Genomic DNA, 11,163 nt, shown 5'->3' on the forward strand with positions numbered 1-11,163 from the left:
CAAAATATACAAAACCAAAAGAAAAACTCCTCAAATCCATTGTGGTTCTAACCCAAGACCCTTCACAAAACCAACCCACTGTTTTCATAGAAAACAACTGATGCCAAGACGGGGAGGAGACGACTGGAAAGGGCCCCTACTGCTGAGTCTGCCCAGGAAGCCTCACTGACAGGGCTCCTCCATGGGGTAAGGAAGGAGCAGGCCCACTCCCAAAGGCAGTGCGTGTAGTGCTTCAGGCCCGCTGTACCTGGCTAAAGTTAATGAAAGCTGGTCTCACGGAGTCTCTAATACCGCTGTTGGCAGGAGTGGCCCAACACTACAGGATGCCCCTCAGCCAGATAACAACTTCCATGGATACTGATGTGAATGTGCCATCACTGAACCTAGCAGACCCACGATGACCTGGGAAGTAACAGTTGCAGTCTGTCTTGAGAAAGGACTCAACAGTGACTGGCCCATGTGGGACACAAGTGGGGGTGGTTCCAGAACTCAGCTTCAGCCAGCTTGAGCCCTCAGTGCAGTGCAGTGGGATAGATGGTACCCCTCACCACCCCCTTGCCCTGTGAGGATAATGAGCTTGGCTTGGATGGTTTCCTAAGTGCAGTTGTCCCACTTAGTTCCGTGTGCATGTGGAGAGCAGAGGTCTCCAGAGTGACCAGCTTTAGGTTCTCAGGCAGCAGGGCTAATACTGGAAAGGGTTTGGGGCACAGGGCAAATCTCCTCACAGAGTGAAGCCAGCCGTCTCAGCAGTCCAGCATCTAGAGTGTGTCCAGTCTCTCTCCTCTCCAGACTGGAGGGGACTATGTACATCAATGCACACCAGGAATCAAAAACCCCCAGAAACCCAACCAGGTGGGAACTGAGGGGGCCGGCTCCTCATCAGCTGGGGAAAAGGACAGTGGGCCTCACAGAAGCCATAACCAAGTGGAAGGAGCAAGGTTGCAGTCCACAGGGGTGTGGGTAGGGCAGGCAGGCCTAGGGCAGTGGGGGCCCATTGACCCCTGGGTGGTAGAAGGCACAGTTGTTCTCATAGAGGCAGTTGCCCTTCATCACGAAGTGTCGGCAGACAGGGCGGTTTGACATGTCTGTGGGAACAATGGCAGAATGGTTACAATCACCTAAGAGATCACCATCACCATCCCACCCCAGTCCAGAGCAATGGAGCCAAGTGATCCATTACACAGTACTGGGGGGTTGATGTGAAGATGGAGGTAGTTACTGCCTTCCTTGTATATAGAGAGCTTTAAGGAGATGGAGCACCTTGTCCTTTGCACCTCCCCCTCTGCCCCACAGATATGTTGAGATCCTGCATGTGAGACCTTGGGCATGTCCTTACCTCCTCCATGACTGTGGCCTCCATCATGCCCTCGGTGGCCGCCTCCCCCATAGCTATCATGACCACGGTATTCATGAGGTGGTGGCCCTCGAAGGTCTTGGCCTCGATGGCTAGGGACATCATGTGGCTGGTGGCCATGTGGTCCTTTTTGTCCAGGGCCATCATGGGAGCAATGTCCACTGCCCATGCTCTCTCCAGTGCCTTCATGGGAGCTGTGCCCTCCACCTCCAACCATGCCTCCACCACCAGGAACCCCTGGGTGATTTGGGGGTCCTCCTCCAAAATGACCTCCTCTGTATCCTTTGAATGAAGGTGGTGATAGTGGCTCATTGTCTCCTTGAGCCACTTGACCTCTTTTGTATAAACCAGGAGTAGGTCCTGGATCCCCATATATTGGGCAACCTCGCATGGGCTCACCTGGGCCATTCCAGAATGGATCACCTCCCTGAGAAAGTGGTGGGGGACCCAGCAGATGTGGACCCACTGGAGTAAGCGGACTCCTCACTGTCACCATTGCCTCAGGACCAGGACCTAGGAGCCCATGTGGCACTGTAAATGAAACAGGAGTAAACCAGTCAGGAGGTAAAGTCTACAAGTACTGCGTGGCTTCCCATAGTGTGCCCAACTATCCTCAGATCCACCTGGCAGAGTCCTGCTCTATCCTGTTGTCCCCTCCCATGGTTTGCCCAGTGGTTGGCTCTGAGGATTACCCAGCATCTGCTTGAGCTTGTCTGAGTAGTCGGGCTGCTTCAGCAGCTCCTCTGAAGGGTGGCTGTTTGGACTGCCCTGTGAGCAAGAGAAACCACAGGTGAGAGTCAGCAACAACTTAGCATGTAAATGCAAGACAGGAACTGGGATAAGCCAGGCACAGGGTGCAGGCTGTCCCTGGCCAGCCTGGGCTACAGAGTGAGCCTTTCTCTCAAAATTGAAATCCAACAAGACTGTCAATGAAAACAAACAAACAACAACAAAAAAAGTGACCAGAAAAGAAATTCCTCCTGTCACATAATAATCAAAACACCAAATGCATTGAACAAAGAATATTAAAAGCAGTAAGGGAGAAAGGTCAAGTAACATATAAAGACAGACCTATCAGAATTACACCAGACTTCTCACCAGACTATAAAAGTTAGAAGATCCTGGGCAGATGTAATACAGACCCTAAGAGAACACAAATGCCAGCCCAGGTTACTATACCCAGCAAAACTCTCACACAAGGGAAGTGATCGTCGCTGGAGTCAGATCGTCTGACTCGGGACCCCCGTGCACCATGCTGTCAGAGAAGACCTTCAACCAGCGCCGGAGCTTTGAACAAAGAGTGGAAGATATCCGGCTCATCCGGGAGCAGCACCCCACCAAGAACCCAGTGATTATAGAGCGATACAAGGGGGAGAAGCAGCTGCCCGTCCTGGACAAGACCAAGTTCCTGGTACCTGATCACGTGAACATGAGCGAGCTCATCAAGATAATTACACGGCGCTTGCAGCTTAATGCTAACCAAGCCTTCTTCCTCCTGGTGAATGGGCACAGCATGGTGAGTGTGTCCACGCCCATCTCTGAAGTGTACGAGAGTGAGAGAGATGAAGACTGCTTCCTGTACATGGTTTATGCCTCGCAGGAGACATTGGGGACAGCAATGGCTGTGTAAGACTACAATAACGCCTAATGGTTGTTAAGCCCTTACCAAGGCAAAAAGGGATGTTGCCAGCCGACGCTGGATGGCTCACCACCCACAGATGAGAACGTAGGCACCCACATAGGGTATTAGGAACTGTTCATCAGCCAGAAACTGAGCTCCATGCAAGTGCACTCGGCTTGGAAACTCGTCTAAACTAGGCTATTTTGTGTTCAAACTTTATAAGTTTAAAAATAAAATACTTGCCGGGCGTGGTGGCGCACGCCTTTAATCCCAGCACTCAGGAGGCAGAGGCAGGTGGATTTCTGAGTTCGAGGCCAGCCTGGTCTACAGAGTGAGTTCCAGGATCAGCCAGGGCTACACAGAGAAACCCTGTCTCGAAAAACCAAAAATAAATAAATAAATAAATAAATAAATAAAAATAAAATACTTTTTGCACCCTAAAAAAACCAAAAAAACAAAAAAACAAAAAAAAAACAAAAAAACAAAAAAAAAAAACAACTCTCAATTACCCTAGATGGAGAAACCAAGACATTCCAAGACAAAATGAAATTTACACAATATCCATGAATCCATAAATCCAGCTCTACAAAGAATAATAGATGGAAAACAGCAACACATGGAGGGAAATTACACCCTAGAAAAAACAAGAAGGGTACCTGGGCAGTCATGGCGCACACCTTTAATCCCAGCACTAGAGAGGCAGAAGCAGACAGTTTCTGAGTTCCAGGCCAGCCTGGTCCACAGAGTGAGTTTCAGGAAAGCCAGGGCTACACAGAGAAACTCTGTGTGGAAAAAAAAACCAACCAAACAAACAAAAAAGGCAAGAAAGAAATCTTTCTACAAACCCAAAAGAAGATAGCCACACAAACATAATACCACCTCTAACAACAAAAATAACGGAAGTATCAATCACTGTTCTTTAATATATCTTAACATCAATAGACTCAATTCCCCCAAAAAGATATAAGACTAACAGAATGGATAAGTAAATGGGACCCAGCATTTTACTGCTTACAGGAAATGCATCTTAGTGCCAAAGGCAGACACTACCTCAGAGTAAAAGGTTGGGAAACAATTTTCCAAGCTAATGGTCCCAAGAAACAAGCTGGAGTAGCCATTCTAATATCGAATAAAATCAACTTTCAACCAAAAGTTATCAAATAAACATAAGGTGGGGGAGTATGGGGGACTTTTGGGATAGCATTGGAAATGTAATTGAGAAAAATACATAATAAAAAAATTGTGAAAAAAAAATAAAAAAATAAACATAAGGAAGGACATTTCATACTGGTCAAAGGAAAAATCTACCAAGAGGAACTCTCAATTCTGAACATCTATGCTCCAAATGCAAGGGTACCCACATTCATAAAAGAAACTTTACTAAAGCTCAAAGCACACATTGCACCCCACACAATCATAGTGGGAGACTTCAACACCCCACTCTCATCAATGACTAGATCATGGAAACATAAACTTAACAGAGACACAGTGAAACTAACAAGTTGTGACCCAAATAGATCTAACAGATATTTATAAAACAGTTCATCCCAAAGCAAAAGGATATACCTTCTTCTCAGTACCTCACAGTACCTTCTCCAAAATTGACCATATAATTGGTCACAAAAGAGGCCTCAACAGATACAAGAAGATTCAAATAATCCCATGTACCCTATCAGATCACCATGGACTAAGGCTGGTCTTTTGTTTGTTTTTGGTTTTGTTTTTTGGTTTTTGGTTTTTCGAAACAGGGTTCTCTGTATAGCCCTGGCTGTCCTGGAACTCACTCTGTAGACCAGGCTGGCCTCAAACTCAGAAATCCGCCTGCCTCTGCCTCCCAAGTGCTGGGACTAAAGGCGTGCGCCACCACTGCCCGGCAAGGCTGGTCTTAAATACCAACAAAAACAATGGAAATCACACATACACGTGGAAGCTGAAGAACGCTATACTCAATGATAACTTGGTCAAAGAAGAAATAAAGAAAGAAATTAAAGATTTTTTAGAATTTAATGAAAATGAAGAAATATCATATCAACACTTCTGGGACACAATGAAAGCAGTGGTAGGAGGAAAACTCATAGCTCTAAGTGCCTCCAAAAAGAAACTGGAGTGAGCTTACACTAGCAGCTTGACAGCACACCTGAAAGCTCTAGAACGAAAAGAAGCAAATGCACCCAAGAGGAGCAGGTGGCAGGAAATAATCAAACTCAGGGCTGAAATCAACCAACTAGAAACAAAAGGAACTATACACAGAATCAACAAAACCAGGAGCTAGTTCTTTGAGAAAATCAACAAGATAGATAAACCCTTAATCAGACTAAGCAGAGGGCACAAAGAGAGTATCCAAATTAAGAAAATCAGAAACAAAAAGGGAGACAACAAAATATATCTTAAAATAATTATTCTGTTTGTTGAATATTAACAGTTCAAAATCTTAAAAATCATGTCCTACAAACATCATGGAAATATTATAATTTTTCTCACTGTGCCTGAAATTAGCATTTTCTTAATGTTTAACTTCAAAGAGTTTTTGAAATATTTAAAATATACTTACTGATAAAATAATTTCTCTCTTAGAAACACTGATAACCTTTTTTTTTTTTTTTTTTTTTTTTTTTTTGGTTTTTCGAGACAGGGTTTCTCTGTATAGTCCTGGCTGTCCTGAACTCACTTTGTAGACCAGGCTGGCCTCGAACCTAGAAATCCGTTTGCCTCTGCCTCCCGAGTTCTGGGATTAAAGGCGTGTGCCACCATGCCCGGCCTGAATATATTTCTTAATGATTCATTTTACTCTTCCATGCTCTTTTACTATGCATAACTCCCAAAGAATGTTTTGAATGTTTTGTAACAATTTAATATTCAACATTAGATATAGGATCCTCAGTTATAAATAGTATTAAATATTCATTAATGATATTTTAGGGTAGGGAAGGATATGAATATAAAATTTGAACAAATTTTTATGTGTTATTTGATTCTCAAAATACTCAATATTATTAATATACACTCCTACTCACGGATGAGTACAAATCAGGGTTGTAGAAAACAGTACAGGGGCATCCTCCTGTGAGCGCCCACCACCGCTTCCCACCCACAACAGTGTGATAACCACTTACCTCATCCAAGGGGATGAGTTTCGGGGGAATGGGTTCATATGGCTCAGGATCAGGCTCATGGGGACTGTCGCAAACACCGCAGGTGAAGGAGAAAGAAGAAAACAAGGGACCACAATCACATTAATTCAGTCCCCTCAAGAGGATGGTGTTTTCTCTTTTTTTCTTTTTTCTTTTCTTTTTGTTTGTTTGTTTGTTTGACACAAGGTTTCTCTGTCTAACAGTTCTGGCTGTCCTGCAACTTACTTTGTTCATGCTGGCTTTGAACTCAGAAGAGACCTGCCTGCCTCTGCCTCCCTAGTGCCTGCATTAAAGGCATTCACCACTGTGCCTGGCTGCCCCCCTAGGCTCTCTGTGATGCCTCCCTGTTTCCTCACCACACAGGCACTGCACACCTCTCCTCACCTCTCCCGGGGGAGGAGTTCCTGAAGGATTTGCTTCTTCCACACAGCCTGCATGTATTTCTCCTGGCTGTTACTTCCAGGGATGACAAGAGGTGAGGGCAGAACCAGAGGCCTGGGACGCACCCAGGGCACTTTCTCCTCCATATTGTCATGGCTTAGTCGCCGAGCTGTCTCGAAAGCATGTCGGTCCAGTATCTCACCCTTAGCAGCCTCCCCGGAAGTCCTTGATCTTGTTCGCATTCACTGCAGGGGAGGCAGAAGGCAAGAGGACAGGTAAGTGAGACTGCCCCTGCTCAGACTCCAACCCTGGCATGCAGAGAACTGGCATCTTACCTCGCTCAGTTTCATCCAGTTTAAAGTAGAAATACTCTCTCGGCTTGCCCTCCTCAGGCCAAGTCACAGTTTTCCTCTTTCTGCCCTTGCGAGTCAGCTGGTTGGGATCTCCAGGGCTCTTGCAGGCTCACAAACATCTACAATGAAATCTGCTTCACTCTTCTGGTTTGCAGGCAGAAAGCTGTATATATAAGAAAGACTTACACCCACACACACATATATATATTCCCTTCAATCCCAGGTGTGGGGTTATGGGGCTCCTTCACAGCAGCTGACTATGATTTGCCTCCTGCTCTAAAGGGGAGGGGCATGATTTTGCCAGCTGCAGATAGTTTCTGCGATTGTGTGACATGTGGAATGCTGAGAACTTTTCAGAGGGCATATAAGTGCTAGCACCCTGATACATGGGCTGTTGTTGAATAGTCTTGTGCAAAAGAAGAAACAACAAAAGAAGAAACAACAACAAGAAGAAGAAAGTAAATATCCTGACACAGAAGAGCAAACTTCTCCCAAGGAACTCAAAATGCCCTGAACCAGCAAGTAATCTAATGATAATATCACCCTTTGCAACTCCTGGCTTTCTTCAGGGGTCTCTACTTTCCTCTCTATCCTAGTGGGAAGGGGCCAAAGGGTGGAAGGAAAGAGCTGGAGAAAGGTGGAAGAAAGAAGAACCCACAGAGTAGCAAAAGACAGCATACACAGTTTCAGTGAAGAGACACCATGACCACAGCAACTCTTATAAAAGGAAGCATTTAATTAGGCCTGGCTTAGAGTTTCAGAGGTTCAGTCCATTCTCATGGCAGCAGGCATGGTAGGTACAATACTGGCGTCGTTGAAATCTACATTCTAGGGGCTGGAAGGATGGCTCAGAGGTTAAGAGCACTGACTGCTTGCTCTTCCAGAGGTCCTGAGTTCAATGGTGGCTCACAACCATCTGTAATGGGATCAGATGCCCTCTTCTGGTGTGTCTGAAGACAGCTACAGTGTGCTCATATAAATACATGTATTTTAAAAAAGAAAGGAAAGCAGCCAGGGCTACACAGAGAAACTCAGACTCGAAAGAAAGAAAGAAAGAAAGAAAGAAAGAAAGAAAGAAAGAAAGAAAGAAAGAAAGAAAGAAAAGAAAGAAAAGAAAGAAAGGAAAGAAAGAAAGGAAAGAAAGAAAGAAAGAAAGAAAGGAAAGAAAGAAGAGAAAGGAGAGAAAGAGTGAAAGGGAGGAGAGAGAAAAGAAAGAGAGAGAGAAAGAGAGAGAGAGAAAAAAGAAAGAGAGAGAGAAAGAGAGAGAGAAGTCGGGCATGGTGGTGCACGCCTTTAATCCCAGCACTTGGGAGGCAGAGGCAGGCGGATTTCTGGGTTAGAGGCCAGCCTGGTCTTCAAAGTGAGTTCCAAGACAGCCAGCGCTACACAGAGAAACCCTGTCTCCAAAAAAAAAAAAAAAAAAAAAAGGGAGAGAGAGAGAGAGAGAGAGAGAGAGGAAGAAACTACATCCTAGTCCAGACAACAGGAAAAGAGAAAAAAGAGAAAAAGGTACTGGGCCCTTTAAAACCTCGAAGTCCACTCCCAGTGACATACTTATTCCAACAAGGCCACACCCCCTAATCCTTAAAACCTTTTAAAAAGTTTTACTCCCTGGTGACTTTGGAGGTCATTCTTATTCAAACCACATCTTTAGAAACCTTATTTTTTTTGAATCCTGGTTTCTCTGTGTAGCCCTGACTGTCCTGTAACTCACTCTGTAAACCAGACTGGCCTTGAACTCAGATCAGACATCCTCACACCTCCCTCTGCCTGGGATTACTGGCCTTAAAGGTATTTATTTGCTGCCATCACCACTTGGCCTACAAACAAAAATGTTTAAGCGGCTAAGTAGCAGTGGAAGGTTTGTTACAAGGGCCAAGACTCACTGGTGCTAATAGAGGCGTTTGCTCCCAGTCTCTGACAAGCAAGAGGAGACAGGCATCGAAGGCAAGAAGGAATGGGAAGGAGTCCCTAGGAAGGGATCTCAAAACACTAAGTAGGTTTATAGGTGCAAAACAACTATCCAACTGGCAGGTTAGAACGATGGAAGGAGCCAGGTATGGCTGGTCGAGGAGGAGCGTGAGCAGAGTCAAGAGCCACAGGACTTCATGGGATGCTTGACTGGGGGTGGAGATGGGATGCTAGAGTGTTGGAGAACCACTGTTGGGTTGATCTAGTTTTCATCTGTATATTCCACATGTATCTATTGGATGAGGGGAATGCACATCATGGTGTGTACCCAGGAAAGTCAGAGAACTTTCAGGAATCATTTCTCTCCTTCCACCACACATAATTGTGCTAGGTGCTGGGTAGAGGGTAGAGGGGTAGAGGGGTAGAGGGTAGAGGGGTAGAGCTGAGACAGATGCCAGGAAGCTCTTCTCTAAGGGAGAAGAGGATTCAGACGTTTGCAAGTGAAAGGCACTCACAGTGGGTGGGAACTCCTCAGAACCCTGAGACCTGAAAATATTTATTTGGTGTGTGTGTGTGTGTGTGTGTGTGTGTGTGTGTGTGTGTGTGTGTGTGAAAACAGAGTTTCTCTGTGTAGCCTTGGCTGCCCTGGAACTCATTCTGTAGACCAGTCTGGCCTTGAAGTTTGTCAAGCTGCAGCATCAGGCCAATGGCTAGCTGTCCTGAGCAGAGACAGCAGGACTTGGTAATAACTCTTTTTTTTTTTTTTTTTTTTTTAAATTTCAATTTAGTCTGAGTATGGTTGACAACACCTTTAATTCAGCACTGGGGAGGGGACAGATAGGATCTCTGTAGGCTTGAGGCCAGTCTGGTCTTTATAGTGAGCTCCAGAACATTCAGGGTAACATAGAGAGATCCTATCTTAATAAACAAATAGATAACAAAATCCACCAAATTTTTTATTTATTTATTTATTTATTTATTTATTTATTTATTTATTTTTGGTTTTTTGAGACAGGGTTTCTCTGTGTAGCCCTGGCTGGCCTCGAACTCAGAAATCTGCCTGCCTCTGCCTCCCAAGTGCTGGGATTAAAGGCGTGCGCCACCACGCCCGGCTCCATTTTATTTTCTATATGGGTTTTTACCTACATACATAGTTCTGTACCAGTTGGGTGCCCAGGGAGACCAGAAGAAGGTGGTATCCCTGGAACCAGAGATGTGCTGGTTCCAGGGCATGTGCCACCACTGCCCGGCTACCCAGCTTTTTTTAATTTAAAAATTTCTCATTTTGGGTGCTGGCAAGATGGCTGAGAGAGTAAGAGCACTGACTGCTCTTCTGAAGGTCCTGAGTTCAAATCCCATCAACCACATGATGGCTCACAACCACCCATAGTGAGATCTAACCCCCTTTTCTGTGGTGTCTGAAGACAGCTACAGTGTACTTAATGTAAAATGATAATAAATAAATCTTTACCTTTAGTCCCAGTACTCGGGAGGCAGAGGCAGGTGGATTTCTGAGTTTGAGGCCAACCTGGTCTACAAAGTGAGTTCCAGGACAGCCAGGGCTATACAGAGAAACCCTGTCTCAAAAAAACTAACTAAATAAATAAAATCTTTTTAAAAAATTCCCATTTTTGTTTATGTATCTGTATATATGCACACAGGGGGTAAGGTGCAAAGACCAAAGAGGGCTTCAGATTCTCTAGAGCTGGACTTCCAGGCAGTTGTGAGCCATCTAATATGGGTGCTGAGAACTGATCTAGTCCTGTGAAAGAGAAGCAGGCACTCAACTCTGAGCTGAGCCATCCCTCCAGTCTCTTGACCTCAAAAGTTAAAACATAGGGAAAACATTGAGCTCTCTGTAAAGGGTCTTGTGCTTGCTGGAGACAAGAAAAAAGTTGAAGTGATGGAGTCTTGAAGAAGGAAAGCTGTGACCACAGGCAGTTTGGTCTCCAACAAGGTGGGCCTGTGTGTTTGTGAGGGCTGGAGGGCTGCTGCCCCCAAGTGGTCAGTATTAGGAATAACAACGTCAAGACACCTGCAAACCCCTTAGATGGTTCTGGTGAACATCACCCAGTCAATGCCCATCGTCCCCTAGCTGCTTCCATCCTAGTTTGTGGAAAACCTTTTGGGGTGCCGCTTGGCAGGAGTATGATATTGGCCAAGGACAAGGAAGTAAGAATCTGGTTTTAGGGTAGAACAAAGAAGTAGACTCAGATATCTTGATCATCCTTAGAAAAGGCTATCACGGAGTGATCATGGGGCTTTGTGGTTTATTGTCATGCTTGTTCCTTGACTATTACTGTTGTTAGTTCCTTATTGTACTGCTTGCCCTTAATACTTGCATGTAATTAAAATGGCATAAAAAACAGATTGAGAAAATTAAATTTGCCTTCAGTCTCAGAATGGACTGAG

General features: G+C 45.1%; 2 pseudogenes; one reads left to right on the forward strand and one right to left on the reverse strand.

Annotated features, from left to right (window-relative positions):
* Window positions 1–943: 943 nt before the first annotated feature.
* On the reverse strand, window positions 944–10,836 carry LOC147000432 (serine/threonine-protein phosphatase 1 regulatory subunit 10-like; annotated as a pseudogene).
* Window positions 2,607–3,142, forward strand: LOC110283688 (microtubule-associated protein 1 light chain 3 beta pseudogene; annotated as a pseudogene).
* Window positions 10,837–11,163: the final 327 nt, after the last annotated feature.

This window comes from Mus caroli, unplaced genomic scaffold, assembly GCF_978045245.1.
Source record: "Mus caroli unplaced genomic scaffold, Mus_caroli_1 scaffold_18, whole genome shotgun sequence".
NCBI lineage: Eukaryota > Metazoa > Chordata > Mammalia > Rodentia > Muridae > Mus > Mus caroli.